Source organism: Bos javanicus, chromosome 23, assembly GCF_032452875.1.
Source record: "Bos javanicus breed banteng chromosome 23, ARS-OSU_banteng_1.0, whole genome shotgun sequence".
NCBI lineage: Eukaryota > Metazoa > Chordata > Mammalia > Artiodactyla > Bovidae > Bos > Bos javanicus.
In genome coordinates this window covers 31,702,472-31,726,953 of record NC_083890.1, presented here as the reverse complement: position 1 = coordinate 31,726,953, position 24,482 = coordinate 31,702,472, and the positions used below count along the sequence as shown (strand labels likewise).

Sequence of the window (24,482 nt, the reverse complement as noted above, 5' to 3'; positions counted from 1 at the left end):
TTCTATTCTTATTACTGTTCATGTAGAAGAAACTTCACATGGAAAATGAGAGCAGGCTTTGGAGAAAGACTCTACCTTTACTAGAATATGTGAATTTGGACCAGTCACTTAACTTTTCAGTCACCCCATTAGTTTATCTACAAAATGGAGATGATAGTTAATTTGCAGGTTTGTGGTGAGATTAAATTACATAAAGCAGGTCAAGTCCTGACAATTATTTAGGCTGTCAATAAAAACTGTCCTTAATAGTAATGTCCAACTGTTCCCAATATTCTAAAGCTTAATCTTAATAACTCCAGAAGCATTTACTGAATATTCATTTACAAAGCAGACTGTGAAACTGGAGGATTCAAAGGTAAAGATTAATCTGAATTCCTCAAAGAACTAACATCAAGTCAGAGAGACAAATTCATAATTACAACAGGAGAAGTGCTACTCCAGAAATAAAAAAAATGTGCCAGCGGCCTGAAAGTGTTAATCACGCAGTTGTGTCCGACTCTTGGTGATCCTATGCACTGTTTCCCACCAGGCTTTTCTGTCCATGGGATTCTCCAGGCAAGAACACTGGAGTGGGTTGCCATTTCTTCCTCAAGGGGATCTTCCCAATTCAGGGCTGGAAACTGGGTCTCCTGTATCACAGGCAGTTTCTTTACTGAGCCACCAGGGACTTCCCAGCAGAATGGAAGTACAGCAATTAACTCTGGAGGGGAAGTCAGGAGAAATTTTTCTTGCTATCACATTTGACTTTAATTTTGAAGGAGAAACAAATTTGACCTTGTAAAGAAGGAGGAAATAAAAAGCCAGAGTATTCAGTATTTGTATGAGGAGAAGTTACAAAAGGTCTGTTTGAGGAAAGCAGTTTCTTGAGGTAGAACTACAGTTTTAATTGGCATAGGGAAGAGGAACTGGAGGAGCAGGAAAAGTGGAGCACACTAAAGGCTTCTAATATAGCGGCAATATTATTTTTTTCTAGCTATGGTGGTTCATTTCTTATTCTTCCAACTGTACATATTTTGATATTTTTTGCTTATGTGACATGTATGAGATGCATCACAAAAAATTAAAACGTTTCAAAAGGTAGGTTGGTGCCAATTTGTAAATACCTTTATTTATCAAGATAATCAAAATAAGAAATTTATCCTGAAGACAGAAGAAGGCGAAATAGGTCTTCAAGGAGAACATTCTCAGCTCTGTGTTTGAGGAAGATCAAATTAGGCAGTATTTGTAGAGGTAGACCGAAGTGCAGGGAGAGGCCACGTGTAGAGACACCATGGTCTGGGCAGGAATAACTAAGGCCTGGTCCAGATAACCAGGTATGAGGAGGGCTCAGAGAGGGGAACGGAGGTTTGGTTGAGGTGGAAGTGACAGGCTTTGATGATTCATTGAAAGTGACAAACAAATGGAATTTAGGATAGTGGATCTGTGGACTTTAGTATTTATGGATCAGGAAATTCCATTAATTTTTAGTAAATAGTGGGGGAAAAAGCATCTTGGAGGAAACGAGTTCCAATTCCAGTCCCAACATCTCTCATGTAAATCTAATTATATCAGAACTTTCTGTGAGTCTATGAGCCACCTCTGCATCTTTTCCAATATATTCATTTTATGTTGTTGTTGAGGTAGTTTGGATAAGGTTTTGTTACATGCAACAACATACAGGTCTGAAAAATACAAAAGGCCTGAATAATACAATAGTTACAAGATTCCACTCATAAAATTCCTCAGGCATAATTTTTTTTTTTTTATCAAAACTAAGGCTTCACAGGAGAAAGAGTTTTGTTACTGTTTAAAAAAAAAAAATCTGTTTCCAGGAGACCAGGAATACCAGTGAGAGGGTTGGGAAGTGGGTGCCTAAGGAATCTTCAAGGTGAGGCAAAGTTTTTTTGCTTCAAGTCCCCAGAGCCAAACACACTCAGCCATCCCTACATCCCAACTGTGTCTTCTCTCTAGTGAAAGATCTGAGTTCCTGGAATCTTAATCCATATCTGAATAATGATTTGTAACAAGTCAATTCTTTCTAGCCGTAGTAATTAAACAAGAGTGTGTGCATAGCTGTGAAGTCTTGAATTACAGGGTAGACATGATTTTTCTTCAGAAATTAGCCTTCTCACCATCACTGACGTTAGGCTAGCCATCTCTACCCGGTATCCTTTCTGTGACTGAGTTCCCACTGTCCACTGATATTTGCATGGGTTTCACTTGGATTGGTTGCACTAGGACACACTGAAGCCAACAATGATGGGTGCTGAACAAGCAGAGAATTCCTGAGGGAAGAGTGATCATGTTGAAGATGAAAATGACTATAACTTGATATTTACTATGAAATTTAGTTTTTAAACAGGATTAACAAATGACAGTATGGTCTAGGACCTAAAGTACCAATCTGTCAATACCAATCTTCACCCCACCCACCCTTTACTCTACTACAATCTTTCTTATAATTTCTCTCTCAATCTCCAAGACATGGTTCTTACAGTATGTACAGGAGAAATGGATTCTATGTCTTCTATAAAGGCAACATTCTAACACTGTGGAGTAGGAGGAGCTGCAATGAGCAAATGAGATATCATTGCACCAGATCCATGTCTGAAAATTAGCAGTACTCAAGTGAAATACTTGAGACTTGAGACACCATAAATATAATTGGTCTGAATTCAGTACCTATCCCCACAAAATCCCTAAGCCCTAAGAATACTCACCACATAAGAAAAACAGTATGGTGCTGAATATAAGGAGGAAAGAAGGGTAGAGAAAGGTGATTTTCACGTCCTTATACATGTTAGTTGTTTTCAAAATATACAGATAATGCAGTAGTAGTGCAAGGAACACACAGATACCTGTTATGCAGAAAAAAAAGGAAGGGGGAGTGAACAACATCCTGTCTGGCTAGTTTAATCTATGGCCTTAGGACTAATTTCCAAGACTTAAGTTGTTGTTTTAACTCCCCATACTCTATATTTCTTTCCTTTTGTTGTCATTCCATTTGTTGTCATTGTATTACCTTTGCCCTTAACAATCCCCCAACAGTTTCTAAGAGGTTATGCCCAATGGACTACCACCCCAGCCCAGAACCAGAATGACTGAAGGAATCCTCTGCGTTTCATCCCTTACCTATGATGAAGAAGGTGGTTGTGAAGATGAAGTACTGTTTCCGGGTATCAGGAAGGGAATGCGGAAAGGCCAGGAGTATAAAGCTCAGGAAGAAGGAGAGAAGAAGGGCGCTGATCATGAAAATTTGACCAAATATGTAGTAGTCTGAATTAGGGAGGGAGAGGGGAGAAAGGCCAGGAGCTCCCTCTAGGGCCCCCTTCCTTCTGGGTCTGAATCCCCAGAATACTAAAGAAGCAGTGCAGAGACTTTAAGGTAGGAATCAATGGCAATTGGTGGGAAGCTTAGGGATGGAGGGAGAAGTAAGCTGCCAAAAGATCTAAAATAGTGATTCTAGCTGGGCTGGTATCCCTTGAGAGGCCAGGTCCCCTGGCTCATTCTGAAATGAGCCACTGTTATTGGTGGGCTTATAATTGCTTCCTTCGGGTATGCTGGGGCAGAAAAAGGAGGTTGAAACTTCTGGGAAGGGACAGGGTTGAAGCAGGGCCCTCCCTTTCAAGGCCAGAACTTACTTGATTTTGATGGTAGAACCCAACATTTGATTTCACCACTGCATATTGCAAAGAGAGCACTGAATAGGGATTGGTTTGAGTTTTCTATCTTCACCCAGGTTGAGAGGTTGAAGGCCCACCACAGAAGGGCAGAACCAGTGAAACTGCAGATGAGGATAAGAACTCGGTATGGTTTAACTATCCCACATTTCACACAGAAGGGTGCTGACTGAAAAAAAGGGCAGGGGGAGGCAAATGAGTCAGATGCCTTCAGTTACTTTGGGATTTCTCTCCATTCTGAAACACCCATACAAGCCCATATAAGTCCAACCTCCTTGCCTTTCATAATCAGGCTTGCAGAACTCCCCTTCTCATCTCTTAATCAAATCTTCCCCAGGTCACAGACTGACCCTATGTCCCTCAGCAGCAAGAACTGAGATCTTTCTCCTTTTTTCTATTTATCATGTCTAAACCACTTGGACACAACCATCCACAACTCTGTTTTGTTACTATGCTTTTCCTGGGTGTCTGGATATTGTGTCTCACCATCTACAGTAGAAGTCCCTGAAGAACAATAGCCCTGAATTCTTAATTTTCCATTACATTTAGCATAGTGCTTTACATGTAGCAGGATCTCAGTGATCTGTTAACAGAAAGGAAAAAAAAAAATGTGCACACCAAATACATTCCCTAGTAATGTCAAGAGAAGTAAAAATTTTCCTGTGCTCTGCAGTCTCAACATTGCCCTCCATCATCACTCCCCTCAAATCACAGCCCCTTTCCCCTCTTCTCTTACTGTTAAAGATCTGAGGTTACCTTTTCTCTTATTTCTTCTTTTAAAATTTCTGTTTCAGTTTTCATCATTTGATTACATTTTGTTTTCTATAGTACTTTTTAACACTGAGGCCCATCCTAGCCTTCTCTTCAAGAGTAGAACCTTGTGGTCCCTTCCTGTCTCCTCATTGGCAGAACTGTTTAGTGACATCATAAGTATGTGAAGTCTACATCCCAACAGAAATGTGAGATCCTATCCTGCTGCCCTGTTTTTTAAAAAAATATGTCATTTCCCACCCCCTCCACCCAGCAATGTCTTTGTTTTCTTTGGTACACGCATGCCTCAGAAGTTATGGCTTGTGCCCTTAGTTCTGACTTCTAATATGGAGTTGGCAGGAATACTATATCTCTGCACAAGATTAAAGAATGCCTGATAGAGAGAAAACAGGATAATCAGGGAAATAATTGAAAGATGTAAGTGGAAACCAGTTTTGTGTTAAGGGTACAGTGGTTCACACTACACTCTTCAATTCCTTCACCCGAATGATATTAAGACATGAAATACTTTCTAATCTCAACCTTGTTGTCTAACATACCACTTGGCAATGATGGACACTCTGTGTGTTTTTGATAGACGAATTAACAAATAAATGGATAAATTAAAGTGAGACAAAACAGAGGGCTGCTAAGAACCTTTGTTTAAAATTTTCTTAAATGTAAGCTCTGGGAAGGCAGAGATTTTGTCTATTCTATTCACTTATGGATTCTGGCACAAGGCAGGTGTTAAGCAAATATTTGTTGAATGAATGACTAACCTAGGAACAAAAGGATCATCTTTAGGACAGGGGGTTGGTATATCTGTCAGTTTCTCGCAGTTGAATTTTTGTTGTATGTGCACTATATATTTCTAGAATAAACTAAAATGTTAGAGTGTGCAACAGTAATATATTTCCAGCTTAGAATTATAGGTTTATGTGTCAATCAGTAGAACTATTAAAAGAAGATAGCATGATAATGCTATTGGTTGAAAAAAGAAGGATTATTTGTGAAATCAGAGGAAACAAAGTGAAGATTGCTTTAGACAATCATCAGATCAGATCAGGTCAGTCACTCAGTCGTGTCCAACTCTTTGCGACCCCATGAATCGCAGCATGCCAGGCCTCCCTGTTCATCACCAACTCCTGGAGTTCACTCAGACTCACGTCCATCGAGTCAGTGATGCCGTCCAGCCATCTCATCCTCTGTCGTCCCCTTCTCCTCTTGCCCCCAGTCCCTCCCAGCATCAGAGTCTTTTCCAATGAGTCAACTTGTCACATGAGGTGGCCAAAGTACTGGAGTTTCAGCTTTAGCATCATTCCTTCCAAAGAAATCCCAGGGCTGATCTCCTTCAGAATGGACTGAAGAATCCATTCTGAAGATCCATTGGATCTCCTTGCAGTCCAAGGGACCCTCAAGAGTCTTCTCCAACACCACAGTTCAAAAGCATCAGTTCTTCGGCGCTCAGCTTTCTTCACACTCCAACTCTCACATCCATACATGACCACAGGAAAAACCATAGCCTTGACTAGATGGACCTTTGTTGGCAAAGTAATGTCTCTGCTTTTGAATATGCTATCTAGGTTGGTCATAACTTTCCTTCCAAGGAGTAAGCGTCTTTTAATTTCATGGCTGCAGTCACCATCTGCAGTGATTTTGGAGCCCAGAAAAATAAAGTCTGACACTGTTTCCACTGTTTCCCCATCTATTTCCCATGAAGTGGTGGGACCGGATGCCATGATCTTCGTTTTCTGAATGTTGAGCTTTAAGCCAACTTTTTCACTCTCCACTTTCACTTTCATCAAGAGGCTTTTGAGTTCCTCTTCACTTTCTGCCATAAGGGTGGTGTCATCTGCATATCTGAGGTTATTGATATTTCTCCTGGCAATCTTGATTCCAGCTTGTGTTAGACAATCATATGCATGTGGAAATCCAGCCCTGAGACCTAGGAAAACTAGTTATTGCAAGACAATATCTTTAAGTCTCAATGTTGTTAGAAGGCCCCATTGAGAAGAGTGCCATATTTTATCCTGAGCTTTGAACTGACCCCAGAAAACAAAGTAGATGGGTAAACAGATTTCTGTTAATGTCAGAAAAGGAATAAAGGGAAACTATAAATATATTTAGCAAGCAAATTGTTTACTCTAAACAGTTGTCATTTACTCTCTCCCTTATAGACAACCTCTCGGTCTAAATATTTTAAAAAATTGTTAATTATTCCACATTCACTTGAAGGCACACACTCCCTTAAATAAGACAACTCTTTGTTTAAAATGGTTTGGAAAAGAAATCAAGTACCAGAAGCTAGAGCCAGAGAAAAGTATAATCGCTTAGTCATATTCAACTCTTCCTGACACCATGGACTATAGTCTACCAGGCTTTTCTATCCATGGAATTCCCCAGCAAGGATACTGGAATGGGTAACACGGGATCAAACCCAGGTCTCCCACATTACAGGCAGATTCTTTACCATCTTGGTCACCTGGGAAGCCCCAAGGGAAGAGAACCTAGATTCAAATCTTAGTTTTGCCACTTACTTTTTGGTCAAGTCACTTCTTTTAGTAAGAGATTACTGCCAAATTTGCTGAGTGTGATAAAGATATTGCATGTACATTAAAAAAAGGAAAAGTGGAATAAAATAAAAAGAATTCTTATCTCTAAGACGTACAGACTCAAGAAGTTAGGGTGAGATGATATAGGTTTTACTTTAAAATACTTCCACTCCCACCTTCAATCACCTACCCCTGACCCCCCAACAAAAATAGTAGTGAAAACATAGAAGGAACAAGATTAGTAAAATGTTGATGATTGTAAAATCAATTACATGTGAGTTCATTACCTAATTATGTCAACTTCATTATGTTTGAAACTTTCCATAAGTTTACAAATAGAAATTTGACATCTCAGTCACCTATAGGGCTAGAAGCTAATTTCTTTTTCTTTAGTAAACAATCTGCTCACATGAGTGAAAATGCTGTCTGCTCTCTATTATATTCAAGTGTGTTCACTAATACATTTTTTAAATTGTATGACTTTTCTGGGTTTCTTACATATAAACTCCACAAGAGATTGACTGTTTTGTTCATTTATACTTATTCTTTTTTTAATCACAGTAAGTGATTAGAGAATATCATTTATATATTACTTCAATAAAAAAAATCTACCTCTGTAGGATTGCTATATAACTAGATTGAGAAAGTAAATGTAAAAGTACTTAAAAAAAAAAGAAGTCCTATATAAATTCTACTTCAAACCATCGTCATAGTTACTATTGGAAATTGAATCCTTCGCTCCATCTTTAAACATCATACTAAAATTTGATATTAAGTATTGCTCCATGGAGATCCCTATTAACTTATTAAGAAAACTAACTTTAAAAAGTAAGATGAGACAGCTTTAAAGAATCTTGCTAAGTCACTTCAGTCGTGTCCGACTCTGTGAGACCCCATAGACGGCAGCCCACCAGGCTCCCCTGTCCCTGGGATTCTCCAGGCAAGAACACTGGAGTGGGTTGCCATTTCCTTCTCCAGTGCAGGACAGTATAAAAATTTACATACCAAATGGTTTGCATTCTTGCCAAAATTTAAAATCTAGCAGCACACAGGCTAGAATGAGTTATCATTGCTTGAAACTATATACTTGGATTATAACATTTAAAAGTCAGCTGGGTCACAGCTGGCTGATGGTACAAACACGTTTTAGAGTCAAATACTGTATTCTTCAGTTATCCAAATATCGCATTTTTAAAAAGTCGAAGACTTTCAACAAGAGGTATACCTTGGTGGATAAACTGTCTTCCAACTCGTGAAAGAAGATTGCCACCTAACTAAAGAGAACTAGGTAAACGTGCCCTGGAAGCCCACAGGAATTCTGAATGCTCACACACTTTGAGATAGCCTGCAACGGCTTCGGGGTCCTCCCACTTTCACCCCCTCCCCAGGCTCAGACAGGAAAACTTCTTCTGACGCCCCAAGGAAAAGCATCCCGGAGAGAGGCAAAAGGAAGGACTCCGGGATCCACGCAGCAGCAGAAGACTCGCCAGCCCAGTCAGCCCCGCGAATGTCCTCCGGAGTGTCTTCACTTTTCGCAGTTGTGTTCAAAGTATCCACCCTCGTTTCCGCTAGCAGAACACCCTCTGCCCTTCAGGATTGGTGGCTGGGTGGGGTCTGCAGCTGAACTTTTGCCTTTGTGCTGAGGATGCAGTTGCAGGACTCAGAGACGGTGGTGGCGGAGATGCAGGGACTGGGGTGCATAGGCCGTGTAAAGAGTGACCGGAAACGAGACGCAGCAGCTCCAGTGGCGCAATCGGTTAGCGCGCGGTACTTATACAGCAGTATGTGTGCGAGTGATGCCGAGGTTGTGAGTTCGATCCTCACCTGGAGCATTGTTTTGCCAACATTTCTGAGACGCCTTTCCGCTCTCTTTTCCTACTACACCATCTTTGATGTGTTTGAGTTTGTCCTATAGAGTTTATTCTTACCTGTCCCTTAGCACTGTTAGAACCAAGCAACGACTCTGTTGTACTGCAGTGGGCTAGCTTCTGTAATTCTTTATCCCCCACCTTGTCTTGTAAAGTGAAAGTCACTCAGTCGTGTCCGACTCTGCGACACCAAGGACTGTAGTCTATGGAATTCTCTAGGCCAGAGACTCGAGTGGGGAGTCTTTCCCTTCTCCAGGGGGTTTTCCCAACCTAGGGATCGAACCCAGGTCTCCCGCATTGCAGGCGGATTGCCACAAGGAAAGCCCCCTTGTCTTGTAAGCTGATTTCTAATAAAGAACATCTGCCCCCACCTTTGGTCTTGTAACCCTCATTCTTCAGATATCCTCTGGCCGGTACTTAGAAATCGCTAACTAACTTGTGATCACTAACCTAGAGCCAGACCGCCTGGAATGCGAAGTCAAGTGAGCATTACGAAGCATCACTATTGCATAAAGCTAGCAGAGGTGAAGAAATTCCAGTTGAGCTATTTCAAATCCTACAAGATGATGCTGTGAAAGTGCTGCACTCAATATGCCAGCAAATTTGGAACACTCAGCAGTGGCCACAGGACTGGAAAAGGTCAGTTTTCATTCCAATCCCAAAGAAAGGCAATGCCAAAGAATGCTCAAATTACCGCACAGTTGCACTCATCTCACATGTTAGCAAAGCGATGCTCAAAAATTTCCAAGCCAGGCTTCAACAGGACGCGAATCGAGAACTTTCAGATATTCAAGCTGGATTTAGTAAAGGCCAGAGGAACCAGAGATCAAATTGTCAACATCCGTTGGGTCAGCAGAAAAACATCGACTTCTGCTTTATCGACTACACCAAAGCCTTTGACTGTGTGGATCACAATAAACTGTGGAAAATTCTTAAAGAGATGGGAATACCAGACCACCTCACCTGCCTCCTGAGAAATCTGTATGCAGGTCAAGAAGCAACATTTAGAACTGGACATGGAACAACAGACTGGTTCCAAACTGGGAAAGGAGTCCATCAAGGCTGTATATTGTCACCCTGTTTATTTAACTTATATGCAGAGTACATCATGAGAAAAGCTGGACTGGAAGAAACACAAGCTGAAATCAAGATTGCTGGGAGAAATATCAATAACCTCAGATATGCAGATGAAACCACCCTTATGGCAAAAAGTGAAGAAGAACTAAAGAACCTCTTGATGAAAGTGAAAAACGGGAGTGAAAAAGTTGACTTAAAGCTCAACACTCAGAAAACTAAGATCATGGCGTCTGGTCCCATCACTTCATGGCAAATAGATGGGGAAAAAGTGGAAACAGTGACAGACTTTATTTTCTTGGGCTCCAAAATTAGTGCAGATGGTGACTGCAGCCATGAAATTAAAAGATGCTTGCTCCTTGGAAGAAAAGTTATGACCAACCTAGACAGCATATTAAAAAGCAGAGACATTACTTTGCCAACAAAGACCCATCTAGTCAAAGCTGTGGTTTTTCCAGTAGTCATGTATGGATATGAGAGTTGGACTATAAAGAAAGCTGAGTGCTGAAGAATTGATGCTTTTGAACTGTGGTGCAGGAGAAGACTCTTGAGAGCCCCTTGGACAGCAAGGAGATCAAACCAGTCCATCCTAAAGGAAATCAGTCCTGAATATTCATTGGAATGACTGATGCTAAAGCTGAAACTCCAATAACTTTGGCCACCTGATTCGAAGAACTGACTCACTGGAAAAGACCCTGATGCTGGGAAAGACTGAAGGTGGGAGAAGGGGATGACAGAGGATGAGATGGTTGGATGGCATCACCGGCTTATTGGACATGAGTTTGAGAAAGCTCCGGGAGTTGGTGATGGATAGGGAAGCCTGGAGTGCTGCAGTCCATGGAGACACAAAGAGTCGGACACAACTGAGCAATTGAACTGAATTGAACTGAAAATAACTTCCCAGAGGTGAACCAGCAAAATGAATCAGTTGTATTCTGGGTTGTTTTTTTTTTTTTAAATGAAGACATTGCCCTCATTAGCTAATCATCTCCCAAAGCCCCTGCCTCCTAGTATTCCATCACCCTGATCATCGCATTTTCAACATATGAATTTTAGAGGGGCACAAATATTCAGACCATAGCACATAGAAAACAAAGTAAATCTACTAATATATATTTTCAAATGCATTTTTTTGAATAAAAAGAAAAATGTAGTCAGAGCATAATGTAGTCAGAAAATAATGAAAAATAAATATCAGCTTAAAGTTTATATGATTCTATCAAGACTCCACTTAGGTTTCAGTTCTAATCCTTAAAAGCTTTTATGATTACAGAGAAGAAAATAAATTCCACAAAGAATTTTTTCCCACAGCCTTCTTGTTTTCCTCATTAAATGTCATCACTTGCCCTGAATTTGTTCTCCAGCACTGTGCCCCTGTCTTGGGTGCTGTAGAATGGTAAGCAACCTAACAGGGGAAAAAAAAAAAAAATGTTTTAACTACCTCCCTTAAGATACCCAGTTATTCCTGGCTTTTAATCTGCCTCATAAGTGGTTTACCCAAAACTGGAGAAGGCAGGCATTGATCCCACTACCCCTTTCTCTGGCAAAGCTAGTGTTCTGCCATTTGAGCCAATTCTGTCTTCAGCCAATGACAGCAGTTGTCAATTTCATCTTTATATCCAAATTTTTTGCAGACCCTTCAGGATCCATTGGTGACTATATGCTCACCAAGGCCAAATTGTATGGAATGGAATTGAGACAGTTTACAAGCAGCCTTGGGCAGGCATCCTGAACCAGCAAGCAAAGGAAAGTGAAAAACAGCTAGACCTGGAAGGTTACTCTAGAAAAGGTCTAGCTTTGTGGTACTTAAACTTCCTGGACCTCTCTGCAGAGGAAGAAGAGGCTCTGTGCAGGACAACTGGGTTCATTATTCAGGTCTCTCTGATTGCTCTGTGGTTCTCTTTTGTAATGAGAGCCAGGCCATCACTGAATAGAACAGTTTAGAAACTTCTGCAGATATAAAGAAAAGCAATGCTCAAGCACAGCCTCACAGTCCAGGCTTTTCCACATGTGGCTTGTGAAAAAATATTAACTACTCTCACATATTTTCCCCAAAGAAGATACTTGGATTTTCCTCAAATACATTGCTACCAAATAGAGAATGCAGCCAAAGTGTGACTGGAAAAGGGCAGAGGAGGCTGATGAGAGAGGGTAGAGGTCTGTCACCAGGGGGTAAGTGGTTGATAGTTGTTAAAGAGTTTTCAGCAGGCTTTATAGTATGCTCAGGATCTGGGTTTACAGTCCTTGATGTCTAGGTAGACAGTCTAGGCTAGAGCAGGCATGCTGGTTACTTAAGCAGAACACCTCTAACATCCAGGGGGCATGGCCAGAGAGTGAGATAACTCAGTTTGAGGTATTTGAGAGCTAAATCACCATGAGAAGCCTAGAACTGGATACCTAAAGAGGGAAGAAGTGAAAGCGATGAAAGTGAAAGCAATGAGGAGCGATTATAGACTGAATCTTGATGTTTGAATGTTGGAGAAGAGCAGACTATTAGGAAGGTAGTAGTCTTGAACTTGCAAGCTTATGCTACTCAAGACTTGCACTTTTGTAGAAATTCACTGAGAATAATTTTGCTTCTTGTTTTAAGCACCAACCAACTCATTTTAAGCAGCTAAATCTAGAATCATTCCTACTTTGTAGAGTTTTAATGACAATAGAAAATAAATAGAAACATAGGCAATAGCATTATAAACAAACAAAAACTGTTGTCCTCTCCCCACTGTTGTTCCTGAAAACAGTGGCAGAATTGGCTGATTGAAAACGATTTATTCAACAAATCATACTCTAGAAGTTTTGAAATGAACACTAGTAAATATTCTAGTAAGTATTCTTATTGAACAAATGAAAGGATATACAAAATAATACACTGCCTGAGATTAACTTTGCAATAATATGGAAAGCCAATTTGACAACATGTTGATAATTGTTAAAGCATGTGTCAGGCATACTTGAGACACTTAACTCTTTCCTATTCTCTTAATAATTTCTTCTGGGACTTTAATTAGATATATGGTAGAACTTCTCTCCTAACCTTAATTTTTCTTATCCCTCTTCCCTAATTTCCAACTATTTGTATCAATGTATTTTACATAGTATTTTACATAGTTCCCCCAAATCTTACTTCCAGTTTCCTAATTCTCTCTTCTGCTCTATCTAACAAATCTGTTTAAGTATATGTTTTCAGTGTTTGGGTTTCAAATTCCTCTTTAATAATTTCAAATACGTGAGTTAGTGTATTATTTTCCCAATGATTCACCACTACTTCCTGAGAAAGCACTATGCATTTTTGACGTTGTTGTTGTTAATTATACTGTCCTTCCTTGTGAAAAGAATATAACTCCTTTATCCTTTGCTGTCAGAATTGACAACAGGATGAGTCATATGATTACTTTGCACGCCTCCTTGCCTTTGCTCAGGCCCTTTCGTCTCAGCCTGTGATAACCGCATTCTTCGCGCCCACTAGAAAACTTGCTGGTCAAGACTCACCTTTAATATTACCTTCTTTTCGCAGGCACTTATGATCAATCTGAGTAGTCAGACTTACTTCCTATTCTTATTCGTTCATCTGTCTGTTGTGTTTATTCTTATGAAACAAGGAAGTGGATGGAGCTGAACACTACCTACCTCCCCCACCCCCCGCCCCGCCTTTCTTTCTTTGAATTATTTCTCGCTAGTGGAGAAGGCAACGGCACCCCACTCCAGTACTCTTGCCTGGAAAATCCCATGGACGGAGGAGCCTGGTAGGCTGCAGTCCATGGGGTTGCTAAGAGTCACATACGACTGAGCGACTTCACTTTCACTTCTCACTTTCATGCATTGGAGAAGGAAATGGCAACCCACTCCAGTGTTCTTGTCTGGAGAATCCCAGGGACGGGGGAGCCTGGTGGTGGGCTGCCGTCTATGGGGTCGCACAGAGTCGGACACGACTGAAGTGACTTAGCGGCAGCAGTGTTGAGTTTCTTGCTGTTTTCAGTACCAGAACCCCTGGAAAACCTAGTGAAAGTTGGACAAATTCTTCTTAGAAAACACTCAGGTAGCAGAGTGGGGAGGGTCAGAATTCGTGGTTCCTCTTACGGGGATGACCGGGGAGAAGAGCACCGCGAAGTTAATGATTCTTCTCTATGCAATTTCACCCTAAACTTTTGAAAAAGCGTCAGTAACACTGAACAGAAATTGAGCCCTACTCAGATCCACCGTCTAATTATCCAGACTGTTTTATTAACCACAAATTAGGAGTCCAAATTCGCCAGCTCCGCTGAGGTCGACTCCAGTGGACCCGGCTCTGGGAACCTTTGCCCCGGTGGACTTCCGGCAGTGCGCTCGAACCCGGGACCAGGCTCCCCTGACAGCAAACTGTGGTTCAGCCCAGGTTCAGTCCCTGCCGGGACTTGGCGCTGAGGCGCCTCCTGCCGGGGACGAGACAACCCCAGAAAGGAAGCTAAAGCCCAGGCAACTGTGTTCTACCATGTCCCCATCACTTTTAATAAGACTCCTGTGAAAGCTAAGCCTGTTTCCCACCCTCCCCCCGCCCCGGCCCTCCGTCGCAGCTTTTGCAATCTGGTGCTTTGTCCATTCGCGTGGAAGCTACTTCTCCCAGACGTCTCCAAACCATCTCCTTCCTAAACATCATTCTGTCTAGGGTAGACGGTTCCCAAGTATAAACTCTGAAATAAAGCACACCAAGAAACAAGGAACACGACGACGAGGTGGCCGAGTGGTTAAGGCGATGGACTGCTAATCCATTGTGCTTTGCACGCGTGGGTTCGAATCCCACCTTCGTCGGAGGTGTACTTTTGATAGGAGCAATCGGGTACGTGTTTTCGAAAGCTTCCTAGCATTTCCAGTTGGGTCATGCTCTCTTAAAGTATGTGTTCAGTATTCTGAGTTTGGCCTGATAAAGGCTACCTCCCTTTCCATTTTTTATTAACTCTGTCATATTTCCCTCCCCTCTAAAACTGTGAAAGTTCCTACATTTAAGGCGCTGACTGCTTAGAACAGGTTTTGAAGATTATTCCTCAGCTTTAACCAATCCAACATATTGTTCTCTTGACATTTAGCAAGACTCCTTGAAGGAGCTTTTGTTTTCAATCAGTTTATAATTAGGAGAATTAATTGGCTAAGGGTTTTGAACTCTGCTGCTGCTGCTGCTGCTAAGTCGCTTCAGTCGTGTCTGACTCTGTGCGACCCCATAGATGGCAGCCCACCAGGCTTCCCCGTCCCTGGGATTCTCCAGGCAAGAACACTGGAGTGGATTGCCATTTCCTTCTCCAATGCATGAAAGTGAAAAGTGAAAGTGAAGTCGCTCAGTCGTGTCCGACTCTTAGTGACCCCATGGACTGCAGCCAACCAGGCTCCTCCATCCATGGGATTTTCCAGGCAAGAGTACTGGAGTGGGGTGCCACTGCCATAGACTCAGACGGTAAAGAATCCGGGTTCGATTCTTGGGGCCAGAAGATCCCCTGGAGAAGGGAATGACGACCCACTCCAGTATTCTTGCCTTGGAAATCCCATGGATGGAGGAGCCCGGTGGGTTGTGGGGTCTCAAAGAGTCAGACACAATTGAGTAACTAACACTTTGAACTCTATGTATCTTTTTAACCAGTAACCAATTTTGTTTCCAAATTTGTTGTTTATTATTTTCTTCCAATGCTGCCATTCATACTTGAGTAAGCTAGGTTCTTCCTTACAAAGGACAATCTAGTTCCACAATGATTTTAGTATATTTATACAACATTAGAATATAGGGTTCAGTTCAGTTCAGTCGCTCAGTCCTGTCTGGCTCTTTCCAACCGCTTGGACTGCAGCATGCCAGGCTTCCTTGTCCGTCACCAACTCCCGGAGCTTGCTCAAACTCATATTCATCGAGTTGAGATGCCATCTAACAATCTCATCCTCTGTCGTCTCCTTCTCCTCCTGCCTTCAATCTTGCCCAGCATCAGGGTCTTTTCCAATGAGTCAGTTCTTCGCATCAGGTGGCCAAATTATTAGAGCATCAACTTCATCATCAGTCCTTTCAATGAATATTCAGAACTGATTTTCTTTAGGATTGACTGGTTTGATCTCCTTGCTGTCCAAGGGGCTCTCAAAGGTCTTCTCCAACACCACAGTTCAAAAACATCAATTCTTCAGCACTCAGCTTTCTTTATAGTCCAACTCTCACATCCATACATGACTACTGGAAAAACCATAGTTTTGACTAGACAGACCTTTGTTGGTAAGGTAATGCCTCTGCTTTTTAATATGCTGTCTAGGTTGGTCATAGCTTCTCTTCCAAGAAGCAAGCATCTTTTAATTTCATGGCCGCAGTCACCATCTGCAGTGATTTTGGCACCCAAGAAGTATAGGGTACGTCTGCATAAATGTTTGAAGTCTATCCAATTAGGAGAAAGATTGGAGGTTTTTTCCCTCTTCAAATTTCAAATAGTTTTATTCCTATTACATTATCTTCTCTTTTCAAATTATTATCTTTAACATTATTTAGTAAAAATATTTTTTCTAAACTCTTCCTTTTTGGAAAAAAAATTAAAAGTAAAAGCATTTTGTTGTGGCAATTTTAAAACACATTGAAAATTAGACATAATATTTTAAAATATCCGCAAACTCAACTCATCTCAGATCTTCAAATAATCCCCTCTACTGCCTGACCTGGCCTATAGGTCTCCTGGTTTGCTTTTCCCAATTCCTCTCTTTGGGAAATTAAAAAATCATCAGGAAACTGAAACTTGGTAGCAACTTCTTCATATCCCCTCCCACCCCCCACCCCCCGCCAGCCCCGCTCAGAGCCTGCGGTCCCTCCCCCACCCCCGCACTCCCAGTGATTACCATCCACAAACTTCATTAAGCTTGATTGAAAACTTTAACGTTTAGAGTCTTTGGCTATTTATGAAGAAGAGAAAAAGCAACTGCAGTAACGGGAAAGGGAATCTATGGATCTTTTAAACCATCACCAGTGACCTCTTTTTCTATCTTCTAGACACTGTCTCGGAGAAGGCAACGGCACCCCACTCCAGTACTCTTGCCTGGAAAATCCCATGGACCGAGGAGCCTGGTGGGCTACAGTCCATGGGGTCGCGAAGAGTCAGACACGACTGAGCGACTTCACTTTCACTTTTCACTTTCATGCATTGGAGAAGGAAATGGCAACCCACTCCAGTGTTCTTGCCTGGAGAATCTCAGGGACGGGGGAGCCTGTTGGGCTGCCGTCTATGGGGTCGCGCAGAGTCAGACACGACTGAAGCGACTTAGCAGCAGCAGCAGCAGCAGCAGACACTGTCTATTATAGGGATCCAGTATCCTTCTTCCAACACTGAATGATTTTTCATTATCAATGAATATGGTAGTTTTAAATTATTTTTAAGATGGCCACTTTAGGTGCTCAGATGTTTCTTCCAAATTGTTCCCAACCTTTGGTGTGAATGGAAGGTGTGGCAGGAGTCTGCATGAGTGCTAAGACTCTTCAGTTGTATCTGACTTTGTGCGACACTATGGACCATAGCCAGACAGACTCCTTTGTTCATGGACTTCTCCACACAAGAATACTGGAGTGGGTTGCCATTTCCTTCTTCAATAATAAAAATAGGAAATCTGAATCTCTTGGGGAGCTGTGCTGTGGCAACTGCTCATCTTCACAGTGCCTCCTACTCATTATTAACCATTTACTATAATTGATTTTGGAATGTGTCCGGGCTCAGCAACTTATGAAGCATTAGGGAGAGGAGACAGATGTTCTCTAGGGCTAAGGAGCCCTTTGTGTGTGTGTGTGTGTGTGTGTGTGTGTGTGTGTTAGTTGCTTAGTCGTGTCCAACTCTTTGCGACCCCATGGACTGTAGCCTACCAGGCTCCCCCATCCATGGAATTTTCCAGTCAAGAGAACTGGAGTGGGTTGCCATTTCCTTCTCCAAGGAGCCCTTTACCCCTGTTGAAGTCAAAGCTTAGGATGTTGATATCTTGACAACAGTGAGAGTTAGGCTCTGAATACTGGAGCTTAAACAGGGGCTGGCTGGTGCTGTTTTGCCAAAACACCACCTGATGCTGCACAAAGCTACCAAGGTGAGTATACCTAACAACTATGGATGGGACTGCCTTTGTCTTTGGAAGGGAGGCTATTTGGGGTAAGGCTGGTGAGGAACAGGCTGTCAGAGAGAAGAGTCTGAGCTCTTTTGTCACTTACGGGAGAGGAAGGTGCCAGACTCAGGGAAAGAACAGCTGATCATTTCCCAGCTGCCATCCAAAAACATCTGCTTTTTTCTGGTCCATGAGGGAGTTGACCCGCTAGATTCTTCAGGGCAGTTTCTGAGTTTAACCCATTTTGAAAGTCTCAAACCAGAAAAATGCTTACTAGTGACATATATAGATATAGATATAGGTATAGATATAGATATACGGGTGCATACGTGCTCAGTTGCTTCAATTGTGTCCAGCCCTGTGCAACCCTATGGACCATAGCCAGCCAGGATCCTCTGGCCATGGCACTCTTCAGGCAAGAATACTGGAGTGGGTTGCCAGGGGATCTTTCCGACCCAGTAATTGAACCCAGGTCTCTTATATCTCCTGCATTGGCAACTCTCTTCTTGATGTTGAACCCATGTTCCTTGATTACAGACTTGAAAAATAATCTCACTAGTGAAGATCACTAGGCTGCCTGGACAGATAACTCACTGAAGTTTGGGGTTATTCTGGTTCTCATACAGCAAGGCTGTGCCAAAAAACTTCAGGAGGAGTAAACCATGTTCCCAGATTGCCTTTAGTTGATCCTTAAATGCTAGCTGTAAAAGCCTTGCAAAGGTTTTTGTTTGTTCTTTTAAGAAACATATGTAACTTCTCATCTGTCCCAGAAACCAGAGTAGACATAAAAGTATCACCTGCCCAGTCCATCTTGTAAATAGCAAAGAAAAAATCCTCATTCCGAAAACTGCTATGGGTGTCTCAGAGTGGGGTGCCTGTCAAGTAACTACTTAATCAGAAACAGAGAAAGAGGAAATGTAAATTTTTCAGAGTTTATTGTGTCTCTTGAAAGATGACACATGTGTCTTATTGGAGCTGATAACATTAATGGGAACCTTGAAATTCAAATCCACCCATTTATTTGAGGAGATACTGAGGTCTCTAATTAAGATATCATTCAACATGGGTTGACTTGAGTTCTCAGGTCATCAGCTTTTTAAATTCATAGAGAAGAAGAATCTCCTCAAATGTCCCTCCTAATTGTCCCCTAACCTCTTCTGCATCATTAACATGCACTTTCACAATGATAATTCCATGCTTCATTTGATTATTTACTTATAAACTGTTTATTTAATATTATTTTATAGGCACAAAGCCTGGTGATTTAGATAATAGGCAGTGAGTAAAATATCAATAACCTCAGATGTGCAGATGAAACCACGATTATGGCAGAAAGTGAAAAAGAACTAAAGAGCCTCTTGATAAAAGTGAAAGAGAAGAGTGAAAAAGTCGGCTTAAAGCTCAACATTCAGAAAACTAAAATCATGGCATCCAGTCCCATCACTTCATGGCAAATAGATGGGGAAACAGTGGAAACAGTGTCAGACTTTATTTTTCTTGGCTCCAAAATCACTGCAGATGGTGACTGCAGCCATGAAATTAAAAGACACTTACTTCTTGGAAGGAAAGTTACGACCAACCTAGATAGTATATTAAAAAGCAGAGATATTACTTTGCCAACAAAGGTCCGTCTAGTCAAGACTATGGTTTTTCCACTGGTCATGTGTGGATGTGAGAGTTGGACTATAAAGAAAGCTGAGTGCCAAAGAATTGATGCTTTTGAACTGTAGTGTTGGAGAAGACTCTTGAGAGTCCTTTGGACTGCAAGGAGATCCAACCAGTCCATCCTAGGGGAGATTGGTCCTGGGTGTTCATTGGAAGGACTGATGTTGAAGGCTGAAACTCCAATCCTTTGGCTACCTGATGCGAAGAGCTGACTCATTGGAAAAGACCCTGATACTGGGAAAGATTGAGGGCAGGAGGAGAAGGGGATGACAGAGGATGAGATGGTTGGATGGCATCACCGACTCAATGGACATGGGTTTGGGTGGACTCCGGGAGTTGGTGATGGACAGGGAGGCCTGGTGTGCTGCGGTTCATGGGGTCACAAAGAGTCTGACATGACTAAGCGACTGAACTGAACTGAACTGAGTAAGTTACCCGTGTAGTTTACATATCCAGGCCTCACACTTAAGTGGAGGGTGAAAAACAAGAAGCAACGGCATCACAGTTCAATGAGTTCAGTGAGACCTTATTACGCAAGGAAAGTCTAAGCTTGTGTCTTAATCTGTTCCAGCAGCTATAAAAGAACATCATAGACTGGGTAGTTTAAATCACGTGTATGTGGTCATGTGAAAGATTCAGAAGGTAATGGTCATAGAATCAGGTAGATTGTGTAATGTGGGAGAGAAATAATGTGCTGGACATGTAGATACTGGAGTCACCACCTTCTATAAATCAACTGAGAGAGCAGAAAAATAAAGTGACAAACAGAAAAGGCATGAATTGAAAAGGATGTATAAACAGAACCATGTACTTTTACCCTTCAGTGTCCCAGCTGTTCTTTTCCTTTTTAGTAAACCAGAAAGAAGCCACAGACATGAAATATGTCATCCTTATATATTTGTTTTTTTCAAAAGGTTTTTCCTGGGACTGTCCATGACATTAGAAGATGATTTGGAGTGATCTCATCCAGGGAATAATTTTCCTGTTACTGTATCTGGCACTGGAGGGAACTTCTTTTTGTTTGTGGCCATGTATATGTGTCTGTCACAGGAATAGAGAAAAAAACCTGTAGACCTTATTCTTATTCACCTGCCTTTTGCTAACACAATGACACTTTGTACCAAAGGAATCATAGATATAATATCAGCTTTTCATTTCAGTAACTCTCCATGTGGTGGTGGTTGTAAAGCTGTGGTGTGTCTGTTGAGAGTGGCACGTTGTCTTTCCATCTGTACCATCTGTCTCCTCAGCGTGGTTCAAATCATCACCAGTAGTTCTAGGACTACTTTATGGAGAAAGCTCAAACCACTGACTGCATGGCAAGTTCTTCCCTATCTCCTCCTCTTCTGGATCCTTAATTTCCTGATAAGCTCTAACTTGCTCTACTACATCACAACAGTCAATAGTATGAACAAATCTGGAAATAAACCATATGTTGAGTATTGCTGTATGCTACTGTCTAGGCAAACAATTAAGTGGCTTTTCCTTACTATCATGTCTCTGCAGGACATCTTCTTCCAGGTTCTCATGGGGTGGAGCAGTGGGTACATGGCTTTTCATCTGTATAAGCAGCATAAATATGTTCTCTAATTTCAGAGCTCCAGATTTCCAAAACACTCCACCCCAGAAATCAGAGCTACTCAAAGTGTTTTCATTCTCATGATCTGTTTCCTTTTCTTTTATTGGGCAGATTCCATTTCTTCCTCCTATTTAGGTTTGTTCTTGATTAAATAATAACATATTATCAAATATTAAGATATTTCTAACATTTGGCTACACTAGTCTCAGCCTCTTGGTGTTGATCAGCAGGAATGTCTACCTAGCTAACTGCTGGCACACTGGAAAACTGGGAAAACCACTTTTTATATTGATTCCTCTAGTAACTAAAGGGAGATTATTTAGTCACTTTTTTTTTTTTTTTGCCCAGAAAAAATTCTGTCCAGCATAAATTAGAGGCTAAGACTTGTAATTAAGATAAACGACACAATACTGTGATGTTAGGTTCATTAACAGTATGACTCAATCCATTATTTTAAAGTATTTAAGTTCTGAAAAAACCTTAAAATATGCATCTGGGAGGTTTGAATTTTTCCCTTTTTACCTCTCACTTTCTATCACCCAATTTTGAAGCTGTTACCTAACACAGTAGGCTGGGGAGAAGAGAAAATTGGGTGCATTTCTGAAAGGATAACCAAAATAAAAATCAAGAAATACAGAGTGAGAGTGAGGGTGGAAAGTAAACCACTTCCTTGTAGTTTCAACCTTTTGTAGTCACTGCCTGTCCCAAGAATTCATGGAAACTTCAGTGGTGGAAAAAAAATTCAGAGTTGTAATCTATGTGCCTACTAGGCAGACTAGGACTCAAATTCTATATTCTCAGTTTAAAATGTTGGTGTACTCTTGACTGAACTACAGAAACTGTAAAGTATCTTAGAATTAAAAGATAAAAGAATCTGTAACTGCCATGTGAGTTATTTCATGTCCTTTTGAGGATTAATTCAGGCACTCTCTGATTATACACAAAACACCAGCCTTTAATTTGTACTTTGTATAAAATTCCAATTTTTATGCCTTTCAAATATATATTCCATCTTCGCTGATCAAAAGTTTCCGCATACATGGTGTTATGGGTAAAGTAGAAAAACATTGGTAAGAAACTTTATTAAAAAATTGAGTTGATGAACCAGCTTTCAAAGGAGCTGGCACTTCAAATTCCTTTCTCTGAATCCTTACTGAGATGCCAAAACTTTCTTCTAAAGCTAAAGATACAAACAAGAGGCAGGCAGCCAAACTAAGCATTCATCTGCCAGCATTGCCTTTTTTCCAGCGAAGTCTTATGAGAAACTCAGAAAGCAGGAATGCCAATCTATAAAGAATTTGAAGACAGCTGCTTGCACCGAAGAGAAGATCTTTGGGAATCTTTTTCTAAAGTGTTAAATCTTTGAAGGATTCTGTTCTTAGTTATGGCAGAATATAGAGATTTCAAAGTCATAAAACAGATGCAAAAACAATGGCCTGTGCTTGGGGTACAATACTGTTTTAGGGGATCCCATATTGAAATAATATCTTGACAAAAATGCTTACTTATGACTAAGCAAATTTTCAGGGGACTTGTCCAACAAAATGTCAATTTCCTCTTTGAAAGTAAAGTATAGAAAACTAATATGAATGTTACTCAAATTATTTGTCACACGGCGAAGTACATAATGAAATTTGGAATATATACTTCTTTAGACAAATTAAGAATCAAATCTGAAACTAACGATATTGTGGGTAAGTTATATTTCAATTTAAAAAATATGGTTCAAAAACAGAGTACTTTCCTAATGTGACCTTTATGATGTAATCTTGTCAGTTAAGTCATAGATTAGTATACAGGTGGAACTCACTTTGTAATGGTTACTGTATAACTGACAGGAGGAAGGATGAAAACTTTAGTAACTTGGGCCTAAATTAAAAGGTCATCATAAGACCCCCAAATGTATATTAGTTGTTATTTAAATATAGGGGGCTCATACTTGATACCGTGTAGGGCCAAGAAAATTGATTCTAGTTCTTCTTATATTAAACATGGGCAGACATGCTACGTAAGTGGCTCGTTGGTCTAGGGGTATGATTCTCGCTTCGGGTGCGAGAGGTCCCGGGTTCAAATCCCGGACGAGCCCGCTTCCTTTTCGAAAATTCCAATAAATAATGAGGAAAAGTATTTTCTCTAATATTGTTGCCAAAAAGATGGGATTTCATTGCATTGACAATGGGAGTGTCTTCCGAGCAGCTGGGTACTTAATTCCAGATCCCCTTGATTGGGAGGTATCTGGAGTGTTGATGTTAGTTCGCAGACGCCCTCCCCCTATCCCACCCTCCCCCCCGCCCCCCCATTTCCTGTTCTCAGATGGATCTCTTTCCAAAAGTCAAGAACGAAGGCCTTGGGCACCTAGTTTGTGCCTACGTGTGTACGTGCCTACGTACGTACGTGTGCGTACTTGACTGGGTGGGGCGGAGCGGGGAAGTGTGAATTACGGTCAACCGGTACCTGACTCGGAGAAGGCAATGGCACCCCACTCCAGTACTCTTGCCTGGAAAATCCCATGGACCGAGGAGCCTGGTAGGCTGCAGTCCATGGGGTCGCTAGGAGTCGGGCACGACTGAGCGACTTCACTTTCACTTTTCACTTTCCTGCATTGGAGAAGTAAATGGCAACCCACTCCAGTGTTCTTGCCTGGAGAATCCCAGGGACGGGGAAGCCTGGTGGACTGCCGTCTCTGGGGTCGTACAGAGTCGGACACGACTGAAGCAACTTTGCAGCAGTAGCAGCAGCAGCAGTACCTGACTTCCTCTGGTAGAGATGTGGATTTGCATTTCCACTGCTATCTCCGACTTGAGTGATCATTCTCCCACTCGCAGCAGTTACAGATACCGCACTGACTAAAGTAAAAGGCACTCCTAGTTGCTGCCGCCGCCACTCCCACTGTAATCAACGGTTAGGATGTAAGCCTCTTTCTTTTCCTGCGTTGCACCTTGGAGCTGCACTCCCTGGTCAGAGTTTATTTACCTATTCATTCAATGAATGAATATTCAGTGAATACTACGTGTCAGCCTCTGCTGGATCCCAGGGATGCGGTGAGGGACCAGGAATAAAAAAAATTAAACAGTTTTTGTTTCTATGGGATTTAATATCGCAAGTGGTGTAGAATTCCTGCAGCACAAATATCCAGAGCCCACCTGTAGATTTCCGGGGAATATTGCCGGCCACAGTTTGTCCACAGGGAGAGAAAAACCACGAAGAGAAATCACTAACTCTTGGAAGTTTGAGGGCTTCCCTACCTCAAACCTGGAAACTTGCCATA

The 24,482-nt window shown here is 41.5% G+C and overlaps 1 long non-coding RNA gene and 3 other non-coding genes across 5 annotated transcripts; 3 read left to right on the top strand and 1 right to left on the bottom strand.

Annotated features, from left to right (window-relative positions):
- Positions 1 to 1,080: 1,080 nt before the first annotated feature.
- LOC133237035 (uncharacterized) lies at positions 1,081 to 4,654 on the bottom strand. 2 transcript variants are annotated; one of them, XR_009733096.1, is made up of 5 exons: positions 4,416 to 4,654; positions 3,621 to 3,828; positions 3,112 to 3,221; positions 2,700 to 2,837; positions 1,081 to 2,264 (listed from the first exon to the last, which is right to left on the bottom strand). It is a non-coding gene; the product is annotated as an uncharacterized LOC133237035 (long non-coding RNA). The 2 variants fall into 2 exon arrangements; XR_009733095.1 differs by having other exon boundaries at positions 3,112 to 3,194; positions 4,416 to 4,644.
- Positions 4,655 to 8,699: 4,045 nt separating this feature from the next.
- On the top strand, positions 8,700 to 8,793 carry TRNAI-UAU (transfer RNA isoleucine (anticodon UAU)). The gene is made up of 2 exons: positions 8,700 to 8,737; positions 8,758 to 8,793. It is a non-coding gene; the product is annotated as a tRNA-Ile (tRNA).
- Positions 8,794 to 14,606: 5,813 nt separating this feature from the next.
- On the top strand, positions 14,607 to 14,688 carry TRNAS-GCU (transfer RNA serine (anticodon GCU)). Its single transcript has one exon. It is a non-coding gene; the product is annotated as a tRNA-Ser (tRNA).
- Positions 14,689 to 23,228: 8,540 nt separating this feature from the next.
- TRNAP-CGG (transfer RNA proline (anticodon CGG)) lies at positions 23,229 to 23,300 on the top strand. The gene has a single exon. It is a non-coding gene; the product is annotated as a tRNA-Pro (tRNA).
- Positions 23,301 to 24,482: the final 1,182 nt, after the last annotated feature.